Raw genomic sequence first — 19,675 nt, forward strand, 5'->3', positions numbered from 1 at the left:
TTTCGATTGGGAAGTATGTTGATGAGGTGTTGTGTGATGTGGTGCCAATGCATGCTTGTCATATTTTGTTAGGGAGACCATGGCAATATGACAGACAAGTGACACATGATGGGTTTAGGAATAGATATTCTTTTGTACTCAAGAAAGAACCCATTGTTTTACTTCCTTTGCCCCCAAAGCAAGTGTTGGAGGACCAATTGAAAAAAAAAAAGAGAGAAGAGGCCGAAAAAAAGAGTGAGAACAAAAGTGAGATGGCCCTTGAACGAAAAGTTGAGATGGCTGAAAGAAAGAGAAATAAAAAAGGTGAAATAGCCATACAAAACAAAAAAGAGAAGAAAGAAATTGAGAGGAAAGAGGCAAAAAAGAAAACATATATGGCCCAAAAAGGTGAGTTGAAACATTTAATGCACACACATGAACCACTTGTGTTGATTCTTTACAAGGAGATTCTCCTTAATACAAGTGACATAGCCGGGTCCCTTCCGAGCATTATTGTTTCACTTTTGCAGGAATTTGAAGATGTGTTTCCGGAAGAGTTACCTCAAGGCTTACCACCATTGAGGGGAATCGAGCACCAAATCGATTTCGTGCCGGGAAGTGCATTGCCAAATCGTCCAGCCTATAGGAGCAATCCGAAGGAGACTAAGGAACTTCAGCGGCAGGTAAGTGAATTGTTAGATAGGGGTTTTGTGCGTGAGTCCATGTCACCTTGTGTTGTACCTGTTTTACTAGTTCATTAGAAAGATGGCTCATGGCGTATGTGTGTAGATTGTAGAGCAATCAATAACATAACCATTAAGTATAGGCATCCCATACCTAGACTAGATGATATGTTAGATGAATTGCATGGTGCTTGTATCTTTAGCAAAGTTGATTTGAAGAGTGGTTATCACCAAATTAGGATGAGAGAATGTGATGAGTGGAAAACTGCATTTAAAACCAAATATGGGTTATATCAGTGGATGGTCATGCCTTTTGGCTTAACTAACGCTCCTAGCACCTTTATGAGGTTAATGAATCATGTTTTGCGTGCACACATAGGGAAGTTTGTTGTGGTTTATTTTGATGATATCCTAGTGTATAGCAAAAACTTGGATGAGCATGTTAACCACTTGAGACTTGTGATAATCACAATAAGGGCTGAAAATTTGTATGCTAACTTAAAGAAATGTGATTTTTGTACAAGCAAGCTTGTCTTTCTTGGTTTTGTGGTAAGTTCACAGGGAATACAAGTGGATGAAGATAAGGTAAGTGCTATTCGAGATTGGCCAACTCCTGCTACTATTGGTCAAGTCCGAAGTTTTCATGGTCTAGCAAGCTTCTATAGGAGGTTTGTAAAGGATTTCAGCACATTGGCAGCACCGATGACAGCGGTGATTAAAAAAAATGTTCCATTCCATTGGGGCGAGGAGCAAGAGAAGTTTTTTAATATTATTAAACAAAAATTAATTAATGCTCCTTTACTTGTTTTGCCGGATTTTTCTAATACTTTTGAAATTGAATGTGATGCTTCAGGTATAGGTATTGGTGGGGTTTTGATGCAAGGAGGACGACCAGTGGCGTACTTTAGTGAGAAACTCAATGGATCAGCGCTGATCTATCCAATGTATGACAAAGAGTTGTATGCGCTTGTGAGGACTTTGGAGATGTGGCAACACTACTTGAGGCCTAAGGAGTTTGTGATCCATACGGATCATGAGTCTCTAAAGTATCTTAGGGGACAACAGAAACTGAATAAGTGGCATGCCAAGTTGGTGGCGTTGATAGGAACATTCCCCTACATAATCAAGTACAAACAAGGTAAGGAAAATGTAGTGGCCGACGCACTATCACGGAGGTACGTACTAATCTCTACCTTGGAGTCGAAAATTTTGGGGTTTGAGCATGTGAAAGAGTTGTATTTGTTGGATGAGGATCTTAAGGAGATATTTGAAAAATGCATGCATAGTCCACATGATAAATTTTATTTGCATAATGGGTTTTTATTTAGAGAAGATAGATTGTGCATTCCTAAGTCATCAATTCGTGAATTACTTGTGAGGGAGGCACATGGAGGTGGTTTGATGGGGCACTTTGGTGTGGCTAAAACTTTGAGTTCTTTGCATGAACATTTTTATTGGCCACATATGAAACGTGATGTTGAACGTGTTTGTGAAAGGTGCATAACTTGTAGACAAGCTAAGTCGAGAACACAACCATATGGATTGTATACACCACTTCCTGTTCCTAGTGAACCTTGGGTTGATATTTCTATGGATTTTGTTTTGGGGTTGCCTAGGACTAAGAAGGGGAGGGATTCAATATTTGTTGTTGTTGATAGATTCTCGAAGATGGCACATTTTATTGCTTGTCATAAAACCGATGATGCATCAAATATTGTGGATTTGTTCTTTAAGGAAGTTGTTAGGTTGCATGGTATGCCTAGGACTATTGTATCTGACCGTGATGTTAAATTTTTGAGTTACTTTTGGAAAACTTTGTTGGCTAAACTTGGCACAAAACTATTGTTTTCTACTACATGTCATCCTCAAACGGATAGACAAACTGAAGTTGTTAATAGGATTCTAGAAACACTTTTGCGCGCTATACTTAAAAAGAACTTGAAAAATTGGGAAGATTGCTTGTCATTTGTGGAGTTTGCTTATAATCGTAGCATGCATTCTACTACGAATTATTCACCATTTGAGATTGTTTATATGGTTTTAACCCTTTAACTCCTTTGGATTTGATGTATTTGCCTGTGAGTGAAAGGTTGAACATGGATGGTAAGAAGAAGGCTGAATTTGTTAGGAGTTTGCATGAGAAGGTCAAGGCTAACATTGAGAAGAAAAACTTACAATACACGAACCAAGCCAACAAAGGGAGGAAAAAGATGGTTTTTGAAAAGGGAGATTGGGTGTGATTGCACTTAAGGAAGGAAAGATTTTCCAGAGAAGCGACGTTCGAAGCTCCTACCTAGGGGTGATGGACCATTTCAAGTGCTTGAAAAGATTAATGACAATGCCTACAAACTAGATTTACCAGATGAGTACAATGTCAGTTCCACTTTTAATGTTAGTGATCTTTCGTAGTTTGATGTAGGAGATAATCAAGATTTGAGGACAAATCCTTTTCAAGAAGGGGAGGATGATGCAAACGTGGTTGGTCAAACACCAAAAAAGGCATGGGAGTCGTTGGAGTTGCCTGAAAGACCTATAACGAGGGGACGTAGCAAGAAGTTTAAAGAAGCACTTCAAGGATTCATGGTGAGCTACAAAGGAAGTTCAACAAATGGGGTGTCTAAATTAGAGGAGCTTGGGGAACATGGACACAATAATGGAAGTGTTTGGAATGTCATTCAAGTGATAAAAGACCAAGAAGACAGCAACTAACACGCACCCGCGCAAGAAAGACGCGCAGCCGCGCGCATATAGCAGCACTAGGCGCGCCACTGCGCGCCCATGCGCGCGCCACCGCGCGTAAACCCGCGCCACCGCGCGCGCTCCGTGCTGGTCCTGGACAGAATCTCGCGCGCCACCGCGCGAGATCATGCGCATCCGCGCGCCCTGCCCTGTAGAAATTGTTCACAACTTTCTTTATGACTTTTTACACTACTTTTTATGGTTTTTTGTTGATTATTTAAGCCTTGTAATAGATCATGAACGAAATACAATTCAGATATATCAAGTTTCTTGAGATTTTTCTCTCAAATTGCAAGGCATTTTGCTTTGTTCTTCACAAAAATCAAACTTATCAAAAATTGCATCTTTGTGGCGTTTGTCAATTGTTTTCGCACAGATTGTCAAAACAAGTTCTTTGAAGGTTCGTATGAAATTCGATTGTTATTATCGTTGATATTTGTTGCTAACTGTTAATCGCTTAGTGGTGAATATCACAAATCGTTGCTTGTTTCAAAAGATCGGGACAACACAATCGATCATTGTTCGTTATTGAATTGAGGGCGCGATTCTAATTAATCGTGTTTGCTTCTCATTCATACGAGGATTCGTATCATCGGGTTTTGTGTACAAGGGCTGACTTGATCTTGGCTTGTGGTCAGAGCTAGCCAGGGACATGGTTCAGTCGAGGGGTGAGCCTTAACCAGGTTGGGGCTCGAGTCGTGATGGTTGGGAGGAGTCTTACTCAACTAGGACTCCTACCCGAGAGAAGAGGATAGCGCGCAGACTTGCACGGCTGGTGCAGGGTGGTGGGCTCTATCCAGAGCTCACGGGCTGGGCTAGGGTGTCTCATTAGGGTCCTAAAAAGGTGCACTAGAGGTTGGTTTGGGTTTTGGGGCGTCGGCTAGGTCCCTAGGCGCATGAAACTAGAGTCCATGCAATTTGCAACTCTCGGCCAGCATAGGTGGGGAGTGGGGGCTTTGGTTTCTGGGTTTGGGATGGTTTCTAAGAGAACTAAGGGTCCAGTAGGGTACTCTAGTGGGTTCGTCAGAGTTTGGTTCAACATGGTTCGAGGGCGACTCGAGAAAATCGAAAGATGGGTCGGGGTCAAAGTTTATAGGTCATAATAGGGTTTTTCAAATTAAAATAAATCAAAAAATGGCTCACGGGGGTCGAGTCGTGTTTATAAGGGATAAAATAATATAAAAAGACTAAGTTTTGAATTTATGAATTTTATATTAAAGTTTGGGATTTTTTTGGATTAAAAGACCGTCAAAACGATTAATCATGAATTAATTAAAAAGCCAAGTTTTTAAGCTAAATAAAATTATGAAAATTTTAATTTAAGCTTAAATAATTATTTGGGACTTGTTAGAGCCAATAAAATCATGAAAAAAGTCAAAACGTAAAATGTCACGTCCAGGGGTAAAACGATCTTTTTACACCTAAAAATTAGTAAACGTCGTGGCAGTGCTCTAAATGTTATTTTTATGTTATTATGATTATTTGTAAATGTTTATGAAATTTTATATTATGAAATTATGAGTTTTAAATGTCTATTGGATTTTTATGATATAAGGAAGACATTTAAAAGACATGTTGCATGCTTGGTTTCAAAAGCAAAAAAGTTATGTTATGCATGATTTTTATAAATTTATGAGAACGTAAACATTGAAGGAAGTGAAGTAATTGGGACTATTGAGGTATGAGGTTTGAGGTAAGAATGAAAATATCGTGAGGGGAGAAGACCCTAGAGGGAGCCCATTTTTGGGAAAAGGCCCCAGAGGGAGCCCCGACGATCGTATTCTATTCGAAAGAGGATAGGCCATGGCCCAGTTGATCGGTGAGAGTGTTGCTTATGTCCCCCGCCGCCCAGTACCGCGGTTTCATGTAGATGGATCCATCGACTTTTTGAGGTTTGAGGAAAGTCACAATTAACGATCTGAATTCAATAAAGGAAAAATGAAAATTTTTATGATCATGAAAAAGGTTTTATGTCATGTCATGTTGAGGAAAAAGAAAGAAAAAGGTTAAGGTTTATGTTTGCATATCATGAAAAAGTTATTTTTACGTAAAAGTATTTTCACTGTTGCATGCGATTTTATACGTATTATTTGTTATAAAGGTTATAGTGTGTTGAGTCTTTAGACTCACTAGCCGTGATGGATGCAGATGAGTTTGAGGGATGTCTTGATGGATGAACTGACTGGACTGAAGGTACACACAACCCGAGGATCTTAAGCCTATTTATTTATGTTTTTGAGAGATTTTGAGATGTTTAGTATGGACTATACTTTTCAAATTTATTGTTTTTTAAGTTTGGTAATCGTTTGACGATTTCATTTTTATGACTATTTCACTTGACTTTTAAAATGCTAGTTGGTTGATGTTTTATTTTAATGGGTAAAATATTTTAATAAAAATATTTTCATGGATGTTGAGGGTTCGGCCTAGTGGGTAGGTTTTTTTTTTAAAAAAAAATTAATACTTTTAAAGTAATAAAAAGGGGAGACGTTTCAAATGCGGTGCTAGTACGCAGAGTTTTCATGTTGTCCCGGGTCAAAGGACTATTGTTGTACAACCACAACCGCTGACATTTCCACTCGATGAGTGATAACCACTTGAAATATCCGAGGAAGGGTTGTTCAGTGCATCATTAAATGATCACCTATATATATGAATGGACGTCTCCATGCTATTACAAATGAAACATGTGGTTTTACATTACATATGCTAGTCTCAAGCTCAAATGACATTTATCCTTATTTTAGGTGATTGATACAATTTGAAGCATGTTTAGAATATACGAAACACTTCCTAATGAGTTTCATGAAATTACGTTGTGAAGCAAACCTCGTGGTACCTATTGTATATTCAAATGTTTTATTTATGCTGCTTGCATGAATATACAGTAAAATAAATATCACAATTCGATAAAACAGTAAAATATTATTAAAATAAATATTATTTTTATATAAGAGTCAATAAACAAAGTCACAAGTTAACTCGTTGCACACCTACTGTAAGGCCCGAGATTTTATCATTTTAATCTGAGATTATTTAATTTATGATTTTGGAATGTGGAGGATTGAAATTGAATTAAAAAAAAAATTGTGAGGGCCGATTTGCAAATAGTGAAAAGTTGAGGGACTAAAGTGCAAATATGGAAATTTGAGGGGACACTTGTCACGCATGCATTTGAGATATATATATTAGGTAAAGTGTCAATTGAATTCAGAATTTCAGCAACGAAGATCGAGAATTCCTCCAGAGAATCTTTAAGATTTCTTTTCTTTAGAAATTTTATTGTACGAGAACCGGTTATCAGAATTTAAATCCGAACACGGTGTAGCGATCCTCGTATCGACAGCTACTACTGGACGTAAGTTTTATTGAGTTCTGTTATCATTTGAAAATATGATGTTGTAGGAATTTGATACAATTCATATATGATGTTCTTGACATGTTAGAAATCGTAGAATCGAAGTCAGACCGAAGAACGGATTTATTATGGAATTGTTATGATTTTCTGATTATATCGATTGAAAATCAGACAGATTTGGATTATTGATTGATTATGGATTGTATTATATATGGGTTATGATTTGTAATTGATATCTGGTGATATTGTGTTGACGGGAATATTGAGATTGTGCCGTTATGTCGTTGATTTGAATTAAATTCAGACTGATCAGATTCTGTATTGACTTGGGAATGGAATATTGATATTATGATTCTCGATATGTCATTTCAGATTTACAGGGACAATCTTGAATTCAGAACTTCCAGTTATTCAGACCGAGACTACGAATGAAAGGTATAAGTCAATGTGGTATTGGGAGATCGACTCAAGTAGGATATACTTGGGTTTCCCTAAATCACATACTTATTGTTGTTATATACATTGATTTGATTTTATATGCTGTTCTATTGATTTATAGGAAGCATGTATTAGATGAGTATTAGACGAGTGATCTTGTGACAGAAGTGCCTGATAGTGGTGGGATCGCCACGGGCACATTGCATGATGTCATAAGATAGTGTATTGGCGATAGTGCCATAGTCTGTGACGGATAGGTCAAGACACCGGATGTTTGGTTATATCGACGTGGATAGAATCAGAGTTTCTTCTATTACTGTTGGTCGATATAGGAATACCAACGTCTGGAAACCGGGATCCCTAGACTAGGATTGAGTCTAATCTGAGTCGTGGAGTCACGAGCATTGTCGACAGTTTTTGAGAAGGGCCTAAAACTCCTTTCTTGAAAATTTGCGGAAAAATTTAAAATTTTCTTTTTAAAAGAACTTAAATGGCCTCATTCATAAAATCACTGGTGAATCAAGTCCAATATTTCAAAATATTGCAGCGGAAGAAAATCAAAGTTTTGCCAACAACAACGATTTAAAAATATCCAACAACTGATAAAAATTGTTTGCGAAGAAAATAACAACTGCTGCTCTGAGGTCCTCGGGTGCCACTACTGCCGACCCAAGCTGGCTCACTGGTCCCCGCCCTCGGCCCTGGCCTCATCAGTACCTACAACAATCAAGTCTAGTGAGCCTAAAGACTCAGCATGCATAAATCGCAGGTAACGAGTAAAAATCTGAATTTAAAATATGCATGAGATAAAATATCATGTCCTGAGGCATACTGAAAATAATCTGTACTGAGCAATTATAATACGTGCATAACTGAACTGGAAGTCACTGTAAAAATATTTGCTCCTTGGAGCCTGTACTGAAATATCTGATAAAATTTTCTGTTGAGATTATGTTTTACGCCTGTGGCCACTGCACTAAGCTGAACTGATCGGTAACTGGCTACCGGGGAGGCTGAAACTGAACTGAGCTGGCCGGTCACTGGCGACCGGGTGGTACCATACTGAACTGATCGGTCACTGGCGACCGTATAAAAATAACACTCCGACATAGTGAATGAACCACAAGCCATATCGCATAAATCTCAAAAATAATCATTTTCTATTTAATGCACGTAAAATAATTAACTGGCATAATGAAAATTCCTGTAATTTTACCAACTGGAGTGGATTGGATCGTTCCCAGGCTCGCTGCAACCTAACTGTGCCATGAAAAATATGCAATAGCTTAAACTTGACCAACTACGCAATTTACGTTCAAAAGATGCGACTATGGAGCCTAATGACTTCGCATTTAATCATGACTCCGAGTCAACTTGAACCGACACTGAACCGACGTATAGTCATGATTAAAATACGCTGAAAAAATCATAAAATAATGCTCCTAAAATGATAGGGTCGAAATCTAGGTGGAATGGAGGCCAAAACACGAAACGCTCTTTCGAGAGTCAATTTGGCATATTGCACCGTAAATTCTCGTACGACCTCAAATATGATCCAAATGACGAACGGTCAAAAACATGACCTTCCTAACTCAATGAGGCACTATCCAGTCAAAGGCCATGGGCTAAAAGCCAACCAAGAACTCAAACGACGCTTCTGAACAGCAGCATACTTGCTGTCAAAAAAAATACAGCAGCTGCGCACTACAAGACTTGCATTGGTTTCGAGACTATCGGCCATTAGGGGCGTGAACCACCAACCAGAGACTCTTACCAACATCCCAAGGAATGATTTGAACCATGGCTAAGGGCCCTAGGCCAGCCACAATCCGCATCACACCAAATCTTAACCGAAGGGTCCAACCGAGAGCAACGTGCATGCGTGTGTAGTGTTTATGCTATGATCGATGTCTTGCGTCGTTCCAGTGGCCATTTGATTGACCATGGCACGATCTAGACATCTAGGAGCATGATATGAACCGTGGCTAAGGACCATAGGCCAACCAAGATCCACACCAAGCCACAAAAGAAACGAACCATATGCTGAAAATGGAAGGGCCGAATGGGGAAAGGGGCTGTTCTTGTTGATTATTTAAAAACCGATGAGCCATGGACCAAGCCACCAAAAGGGCAACTTAGTCACGTCTTAGACATGCTAGGGAAGTGATCCAACCATGGCTATAGGCCCTTGGGGCAGCCAAGATCAGATCCTTCCTCCATGACAAGAAACTGAATTTTCGAATCACATTTCTGCACTTATGGGGAACTTGCTGTCATTCTGAATTTCCAGCAAGCATGGGGCTGGTTTGGATGGACCAACATGGTCCTAATGCATCCTACTACATGTATACAAGCCGCCTTGGGAGCCTGGAGTCGATCCAATACCTGAAACTCACAAACCAAAAGAAATCGTGAAGCTTGCCATGAAGAGCCGAAATTCTGCATGTGTGTTCCCAAAATATTTTGACATGTATCTCGGTTTTTGCTTGCTAAAACATGATCATGTACTGAAAAATAAATGATAATATGACTTGATTGAGGTTTGAAAGAAATCTAGACATGCCTGGTTTCGTTTCGAAAGAAAACGAAAAGAAGAGACGAGACGGCGCGGAGGAGACGGAGTGGCTTGCTTCTCTACCTTTCTTGGCTCTCGATTTTTCTCCCTTTCTCCCTAGCTGTTATTCACGTTTTTTCTACTGAAAAGGGGTCTTATTTTCGGTGGAGGTGGAGGGGGAGTGATGGTTATGAAGGTGAGGAGAAGGGTGCACAAAAATAGGATCATATCAAGACCAAGTCTTCATGCATTTGAATTTTTAATTTTGAATTGCTATCAAATGATCTCTTGGGTGGTTCTAGACTATAGTGGCCGATTTTATCATGCCAAACAAGGGTTAGGATAGTGGTCTAGTATTAATTAATTAAGGTGGAAAAATAGCTAAAAGAATTAGCATGCTAATCAACCAAGAATGGGTCAAAGGTGAGTTGGCAAGTCCTAGTTTGTTCTTCTAGGGGTGTGGCCGAAAATGCATGATAAATGGTAGGGGGAAAATTGATTATCTAGTCAACTAATAATCCTTGAAAGCCTTACTATAATCCTTTAATTAATTTAGTGAACTAACCCCTTAATTAAGTAACTTAAATGAGCTCATTTCTTAATCACCTCCAATAATTTAAATTAAAATCCTCAACTAACTTAAATAATTCCTTAAACTTCTTTTTAACTTAAATGAACTTACTTGCTAGCTAAATTAACTTCTGGAAATATTTCTCGAATCTTAAATTCTATCTCAAAACTCTAACTCCGGTCCGGCCTCACTGAAAATGCTGAAATGCTAAAAAATCAATCTACTGAACTGAAATAATGAAATAATTAACTTCAAATAAATGCATTTAAAATAATTATGCAATGAAGTCAATTAAATTTTAAAAATCTAGAATTATGCATGGATTATACGTCTACTGATTTACGGGTTCTACAATCCTTCCCCCCTTAAAATAAATTTCGTCCTCGAAATTAGAACTCACCGAATAACTCAGGGTATCGACTTCTCATCTCCGGCTCAGACTCCCACGTAGCTTCCTCCTCTGAATGGTTGAGCCATTTGACTTTGACTCGCTTAACCAACTTGTTCCGAAGTTTCTTCTCCTGTCTGTCTAGGATCTGCACGGGTCTCTCCTCATAAGATAAGTTCGGAGTAAGCTGCAACGGCTCGAAATTCAGCACATGCGAAGGATTTGCCATATACTTCCTCAGCATGGAGACGTGAAAGACATTGTGTACTCCGGCCAGATTTGGCGGAAGAGCCACACGATACGCTAGCGTCCCAACTCTGTCGAGGATCTCAAACGGTCCAATGAATCTCGGACTGAGCTTCCCTTTCTTGCCAAATCTCATGACACCCTTCATAGGTGCTACTTTCACGAAGACATGATCGCCCACTGCAAACTCTAACTCTCTCCTCCGCTGATCGGCATAACTCTTCTGTCGGCTCTGAGCAGTCCTCATCCTATCACGGATCTTGACTACTACATCTGCTGCCTGCTGAACAATCTCTGGACCCAACTCTGCTCTCTCTCCTACTTCATCCCAATGAACAGGAGATCTACACTTGCGACCATACAGCGCTTCATACGGAGCCATACCTATAGACGACTGGAAACTGTTGTTGTAGGTGAACTCTACCAATGGTAAGTTCGACTCCCAACTCCCAGAGAAATCAATGACGCAAGCACGGAGAAGATCCTCTAAGATCTGAATAACTCGCTCCGACTGTCCATCTGTCTGCGGATGGAAAGCTGTGCTAAACAGCAACTTCGTACCCAAAGTCGAATGCAAACTCTTCCAAAACGAGGAAGTGAATCTGGGATCTCTGTCGGATACGATAGAAACTGGAATACCGTGGAGTCGGACTATCTCTCGGATATACAGCTCTGCATACTGAACCATGGTGAAAGTCGTCTTAATAGGCAAGAAGTGCGCTGATTTGGTAAAACGATCTACAATCACCCAAATAGCATTCGATCCTCTGGCTGACCTCGGCAATCCGGTCACAAAGTCCATGGTAACATTCTCCCACTTCCACTCGGGAATAGGGAGAGGCTTGAGCAAACCTGCTGGTCTCTGATGCTCGGCCTTCACTAACTGGCAAGTCAGGCACTCGGATACAAAACGCCTGATGTCCTTCTTCATTCCTGGCCACCAATACAATAGCTGCAGATCTTTGTACATCTTCGTACTCCCAGAGTGAATAGAGTACGGGGACGTATGGGCCTCTGATAAGATGTCTGCTCGGATAGAATCACTGCTAGGAACCCATATCCTATCTCGGTATCTCACAATACCGTCGCTGACTGAATACAAAACACTGCCCTTAGCTTCATCTCTCTTCTTCCACTGTGCCAACTGCTCATCTGCTGCCTGACCGCTGCGAATACGGTCAAAAAGGGAAGACTGAATGGTCAAGGTAGATAAACGAGGAACTCTACCTCGAGGATAAGTCTCAAGATCAAACCTCTGCATCTCAATCTGAAGAGGTTTCTGAATCGTCAAATGAGCCATCACTGCGACTTTCCTGCTCAAAGCATCCGCAACTACATTAGCTTTACCCGGGTGGTAGCTAATGTCACAATCGTAGTCTTTCACAAGCTCCAACCAACGTCTCTGACGCATGTTCAGCTCCTTCTGCGTAAAGAAATACTTGAGGCTCTTATGGTCGGTAAAGATCTGGCACTTCTCTCCATACAGATAGTGCCTCCAAATTTCAAAGCAAAAACTACGGCCGCTAACTCCAGATCATGGGTAGGGTAATTCTTCTCGTGGATTTTCAGCTGTCGAGAAGCATACGCTATCACTCTCCCATGCTGCATCAAAACTGCACCTAAACCAAGCTTCGAAGCATCGGTATAAAGAACAAACTCGCCAGATCCTGACGGTACAGCCAAAACGGGTGCTGAGATAAGAGCTTGCTTCAAAGTATCGAAGCTCTTCTGACACTCCTCGCTCCACACAAACTTCACATTTTTCTTTGTCAGTGCTGTGAGTGGAACGGCGATAGAGGAAAATCCTTGGATGAATTTTCTGTAATATCCTGCTAGCCCAAGAAAACTGCGGATCTCTGATGCATTCTGAGGCACAACCCAATCTCTGACTGCTACAACTTTCGCCGGGTCTACCTCAATGCCACTGCTAGAAACAATGTGGCCCAAGAACGCCACCTTCTCTAACCAGAATTCGCACTTACTGAACTTTGCGAATAGTTTATGTTTCTGCAATGTCTGCAACACTGTGGTCAGATGCCTGCTGTGCTCCTCCCGACTCTTGGAGTAGACGAGAATGTCATCTATGAACACTATCACAAACTGGTCGAGGTACGGCTGAAATACGCGATTCATGAGATCCATGAAGATCGCTGGCGCATTCGTCAGACCGAACGGCATCACAAGGAACTCGTAGTGGCCATAACGAGTCCTGAAAGCTGTCTTCGAGACATCAGCATCTCTCACCCTCAACTGGTGATAACCGGAACGCAGATCTATCTTGGAGAAAATTGAAGCTCCCTGCAACTGGTCAAACAGATCCTCAATCCTCGGCAGTGGGTATTTATTCTTCACTGTAACCCTGTTCAACTCCCGGTAGTCAATGCAAAGCCTCATCGTGCCATCCTTCTTTTTCACGAATAAGACTGGCGCGCCCCATGGAGAAAAGCTCGGGCGAATGAACTCCTTGTCGAGAAGTTCCTGGATCTGCTTCTTAAGCTCTGCCATCTCTGTCGGTGCTAGTCGGTATGGCGCTTTGGATATCGGAGTCGTACCTGGCATAAGCTCAATGGAAAACTCCACCTCTCTCTCTGGTGGCATACCAGAGACGTCTTCGGGAAAAACGTCTAAGAAATCTCTAACTATCGGAACATCTGAGGCTGACTGGCTGGGTTCCTCGGGGACAGATAAAAGGGTTGCTAGAAATGCCCGACACCCTCTATGCATGAGCTTCCTAGCCTGAACATAAGGAATAATGCGCGGTAAGGAAAAGTACCTGTCCGGCTCAAATAAGAACTGCTCCATTCCAGGCGGTCGGACAAGAACGGATCTCCGCTGGAAGTCTATCAACACTCTGTTCCTCAATAGCCAGTCCATCCCTAGGATGATGTCAAATTCCGGCATCGGTAACACGATCAGATCCGCATAAACAAGATTACCGTGCAGCTCAAGGTCTATATCTCGGATAACATTGGTAGCTGCCATCTCCTCGCCTGACGGCAACACTACTGAAAAGGCTGTATCTAGCCCAATGGTCTGGATCTTGAGAAAGTTTGCAAAGATCTCCGAAATAAACGAGTGAGTGGCCCCTGAATCTATCAAGGCCTTGGTAGCGGAACCAGATATAAAAATTATCCCTGAAAGAGCGGAGCTCTAAGTTGAATCCCACTACAAGATCTAAACTTATAGACATGCAAAGGTCAAGGTTCCTCTAGCTTAATTTCCCCGAAATAAATCTGAGTAGAGCATGCAATCCTATAACAGTTCTAAGTTCAAAATCTAAATCCCGATTCCCAAAACGCGGAAATTCAAATAATAACTTAAAGTTTAAAGGTACCTGTCAACAACATAGTCTCCGGGTTGGCTTCCGAGGCATGGAGAGCAAAAACTCTGCCTTGGGTAGGCAGATTCCTCTGAGGGCACTGCAGCAACATGTGGTCTGGACTGCCACACTTAAAACACTTTCCTGAGCCAGCCATACATGCTCCAGGATGGCGACGTGAGCACCTGGGACAGACTGGGTGCTCCTGAGTCCTCGGGGCTGGGCGTCCCCGCTGCTGCTGCTGCTGCTGCTGGCCTCGGTTCCTGGGCGGTCCATGAAAAGGCCTCTTATTCTGCTGTTGATGCTGATGAGGAGGAGGGCGATGCGGTGCCTGGACTGGGCGCTTGCCCTGGCGATCCCTCTCGATATCCCGCAGATCCTGCTCTGCGGCTAAGGCCTTGGAGACGGCAATCTCATAAGTAGCAGGGTCAGATACCCTAACATCCCGGCGCAAGATCGGCCGTAAACCCACCAGGAAGTGCATCAGCTTGGCTTTGGCATCATTCGCTATCAGGGGCACAAAGTGACAGCCCCTCTCGAACTTACGGATAAACTCCGTAACCGACATATCCCCCTGTCTCAGGCTCATGAACTCGGTGGTCAGCCTGATGCGAACCTCCTCAGCAAAATACTTGGAGTAGAAAACCTCCGTAAAGCGGGTCCAAGAAAGTGTAGCCAATGTCAGGGCTACCGAAGCTCCTTCCCACCATAAGCGGGCGTCTCCAGTGAACAGGTAGGTGGCACATCGGACTCGGTCTGCGTCTCCCAGCTCCATAAAATCGAAGATAACCTTGAGGGATTTGATCCATCCCTCGGCAACCATGGGGTCAGATGCCCCAGAGAATTCCTTCGGGCGCATCTTCATGAATCGCTCATAAACAGCCTCGGGCCCTGTCGGCCTGGCTGCGGCTGCGGCTACGGCTGCGGCATTGCCCCCCGCAAACTGTGCGAAGAACTGTGCCATCCCAGCTAACATCTGGGCATTCATGTCCGGTGGGGGCGGTGGAGGAGGTGGTAGGTCTCCCTCTAGTCTACGCTCCTCCCTGTCTTCTCGGCGAGGCTCCTCCTCTCTGTTGCGCTCTAAAATGCGTCTAGGGGGCATACTGTTCCAACATAACCCATACGTAACTAACATGCATAATTCCGTAATTTATTTTAAATGAACTCTGAAATACTGAAAATCTGGAAGCATGCTGACAAAATAATTAATGCTATAACTGAAATGCTGAACAAAATGCTGAACTGAAAAAAACTTACAGACCAAAGGCGTGGCTTCGTGAGCTTCTCGCGGTCAGTAGTAGTGAAACCCTATACAGAACCACCGCTCTGATACCAACTATGAAGGCCCTCGAACTCCTTTCTTGAAAATTTGCGGAAAAATTTAAAATTTTCTTTTTAAAAGAACTTAAATGGCCTCATTCATAAAATCACTGGTGAATCAAGTCCAATATTTCAAAATATTGCAGCGGAAGAAAATCAAAGTTTTGCCAACAACAACGATTTAAAAATATCCAACAACTGATAAAAATTGTTTGCGAAGAAAATAACAACTGCTGCTCTGAGGTCCTCGGGTGCCACTACTGCCGACCCAAGCTGGCTCACTGGTCCCCGCCCTCGGCCCTGGCCTCATCAGTACCTACAACAATCAAGTCTAGTGAGCCTAAAGACTCAGCATGCATAAATCGCAGGTAACGAGTAAAAATCTGAATTTAAAATATGCATGAGATAAAATATCCTGTCCTGAGGCATACTGAAAATAATCTGTACTGAGCAATTATAATACGTGCATAACTGAACTGGAAGTCACTGTAAAAATATTTGCTCCTTGGAGCCTGTACTGAAATATCTGATAAAATTTTCTGTTGAGATTATGTTTTACGCCTGTGGCCACTGCACTAAGCTGAACTGATCGGTAACTGGCTACCGGGGAGGCTGAAACTGAACTGAGCTGGCCGGTCACTGGCGACCGGGTGGTACCATACTGAACTGATCGGTCACTGGCGACCGTATAAAAATAACACTCCGACATAGTGAATGAACCACAAGCCATATCGCATAAATCTCAAAAATAATCATTTTCTATTTAATGCACGTAAAATAATTAACTGGCATAATGAAAATTCCTGTAATTTTACCAACTGGAGTGGATTGGATCGATCCCAGGCTCGCTGCAACCTAACTGTGCCATGAAAAATATGCAATAGCTTAAACTTGACCAACTACGCAATTTACGTTCAAAAGATGCGACTATGAAGCCTAATGACTTCGCATTTAATCATGACTCCGAGCCAACTTGAACCGACACTGAACCGACGTATAGTCATGATTAAAATACGCTGAAAAAATCATAAAATAATGCTCCTAAAATGATAGGGTCGAAATCTAGGTGGAATGGAGGCCAAAACACGAAACGCTCTTTCGAGAGTCAATTTGGCACATTGCACCGTAAATTCTCGTACGACCTCAAATATGATCCAAATGACGAACGGTCAAAAACATGACCTTCCTAACTCAATGAGGCACTGTCCAGTCCAAGGCCATGGGCTAAAAGCCAACCAAGAACTCAAACGACGCTTCTGAACAGCAGCATACTTGCTGTCAAAAAAAATACAGCAGCTGCGCACTACAAGACTTGCATTGGTTTCGAGACTATCGGCCATTAGGGGCGTGAACCACCGACCAAAGACTCTTACCAACATCCCAAGGAATGATTTGAACCATGGCTAAGGGCCCTAGGCCAGCCACAATCCGCATCACACCAAATCTTAACCGAAGGGTCCAACCGAGAGCAACGTGCATGCGTGTGTAGTGTTTATGCTATGATCGATGTCTTGCGTCGTTCCAGTGGCCATTTGATTGACCATGGCACAATCTAGACATCTAGGAGCATGATATGAACCGTGGCTAAGGGCCATAGGCCAACCAAGATCCACACCAAGCCACAAAAGAAACGAACCATATGCTGAAAATGGAAGGGCCGAATGGGGAAGGGGCTGTTCTTGTTGATTATTTAAAAACCGATGAGCCATGGACCAAGCCACCAAAAGGGAAACTTAGTCACGTCTTAGACATGCTAGGGAAGTGATCCAACCATGGCTATAGGCCCTTGGGGCAGCCAAGATCAGATCCTTCCTCCATGACAAGAAACTGAATTTTCGAATCACATTTCTGCACTTATGGGGAACTTGCTGTCATTCTGAATTTCCAGCAAGCATGGGGCTGGTTTGGATGGACCAACATGGTCCTAATGCATCCTACTACATGTATACAAGCCGCCTTGGGAGCCTGGAGTCGATCCAATACCTGAAACTCACAAACCAAAAGAAATCGTGAAGCTTGCCATGAAGAGCCGAAATTCTGCATGTGTGTTCCCAAAATATTTTGACATGTATCTCGGTTTTTGCTTGTTAAAACATGATCATGTACTGAAAAATAAATGATAATATGACTTGATTGAGGTTTGAAAGAAATCTAGACATGCCTGGTTTCGTTTCGAAAGAAAACGAAAAGAAGAGACGAGACGGCGCGGAGGAGACTGAGTGGCTTGCTTCTCTACCTTTCTTGGCTCTCGATTTTTCTCCCTTTCTCCCTAGCTGTTATTCACGTTTTTTCTACTGAAAAGGGGTCTTATTTTCGGTGGAGGTGGAGGGGGAGTGATGGTTATGAAGGTGAGGAGAAGGGTGCACAAAAATAGGATCATATCAAGACCAAGTCTTCATGCATTTGAATTTTGAATTTTGAATTGCTATCAAATGATCTCTTGGGTGGTTCTAGACTATAGTGGCCGATTTTATCATGCCAAACAAGGGTTAGGATAGTGGTCTAGTATTAATTAATTAAGGTGGAAAAATAGCTAAAAGAATTAGCATGCTAATCAACCAAGAATGGGTCAAAGGTGAGTTGGCAAGTCCTAGTTTGTTCTTCTAGGGGTGTGGCCGAAAATGCATGATAAATGGTAGGGGGAAAATTGATTATCTAGTCAACTAATAATCCTTGAAAGCCTTACTAATCCTTTAATTAATTTAGTGAACTAACCCCTTAATTAAGTAACTTAAATGAGCTCATTTCTTAATCACCTCCAATAATTTAAATTAAAATCCTCAACTAACTTAAATAATTCCTTAAACTTCTTTTTAACTTAAATGAACTTACTTGCTAGCTAAATTAACTTCTGGAAATATTTCTCGAATCTTAAATTCTATCTCAAAACTCTAACTCCGGTCCGGCCTCACTGAAAATGCTGAAATGCTAAAAAATCAATCTACTGAACTGAAATAATGAAATAATTAACTTCAAATAAATGCATTTAAAATAATTATGCAATGAAGTCAATTAAATTTTAAAAATCTAGAATTATGCATGGATTATACGTCTACTGATTTACGGGTTCTACAGTTTTATATTGATTATGTTTCAGATTTTGATACATATTGCTGTTATCTGTCCATGCTTTTATGTTTATCATATGATTGCATGTTCGTTGATTTATACTGGGATTATATTCTCACCGGAATTATCCGGCTGTTGTCGTGTTTGTATGTGTGCATGACAACAGGTGGGACAAGATCAGGGTCGAGGAAATGACGAGAGATCATGATTAGAGTGGAGACCACGGACTTTGATGTTGCTGTAGATAGGGTTTGAACACTTGATAGCTAGTTGGTGAACCTTCGTTTGTATCGAATGTATGCTGTACAGGACTTGTACCTTATGTTATACTGATATGTATACTAGTATGATTTCCATTACGTTCCGCATTTTAAAAAAAAAATTTAGACCCTGTTTATTATAATTAATTAAATTGTCCCAATGACGATTATGAACTTGGTTAGCGTCCGGGTCCCCACACCTATTTTATCATTAAACACAATCGAATAAAGGAAAACCAACATACAGTTTGCTAACCAAAAGATTACAAGTCAAACTCAACAAGATTCAAAGGCCCGGCATCACGGACACATTTAGTTGTTTAAACTTGATAAACTTTTAATTTGAAAAATAAATAGTAGGAGAAGTAATTATTTAAGCCCGAAACTAATTGGGTCGGGTTAAGATGAGGTTGATACGTTACGTGTATTTATGTATTGTATCCGGATGCATGTGTCTGAGTTAGGCAATAGATTTTTAATCGATCCGACCCGTTCAATTAATTTGGTATTTTTAATCTTTTAACAGACTGATGTCTATTAGTTTGCTGTTATTTCATTGATGGACTGAATCATGGTGTTACTTTCTACCAATTTAAGTTTCAATATTGCTGCGACTTGCGATTACCGTGGATGGAACTAAGTTTATTTCCAATTCAGTTCTTTCGATTAGAGACTTGTAAGTATATAGACTCATGTTTTCTAGTGTGTCGTTTGCCGACAAATCTTGCATGATAGGCTCACTCAAAAAGTA

General features: G+C 41.3%; 1 pseudogene; it reads left to right on the plus strand.

Annotated features, from left to right (window-relative positions):
* The window catches only part of LOC142532328 (uncharacterized), a 32,324-nt pseudogene that overhangs the window by 11,301 nt on the left and 1,348 nt on the right, over positions 1-19,675 (plus strand).

This window comes from Primulina tabacum, chromosome 18 (assembly GCF_025594145.1).
Source record: "Primulina tabacum isolate GXHZ01 chromosome 18, ASM2559414v2, whole genome shotgun sequence".
Classification (NCBI taxonomy): Eukaryota; Viridiplantae; Streptophyta; class Magnoliopsida; order Lamiales; family Gesneriaceae; genus Primulina; species Primulina tabacum.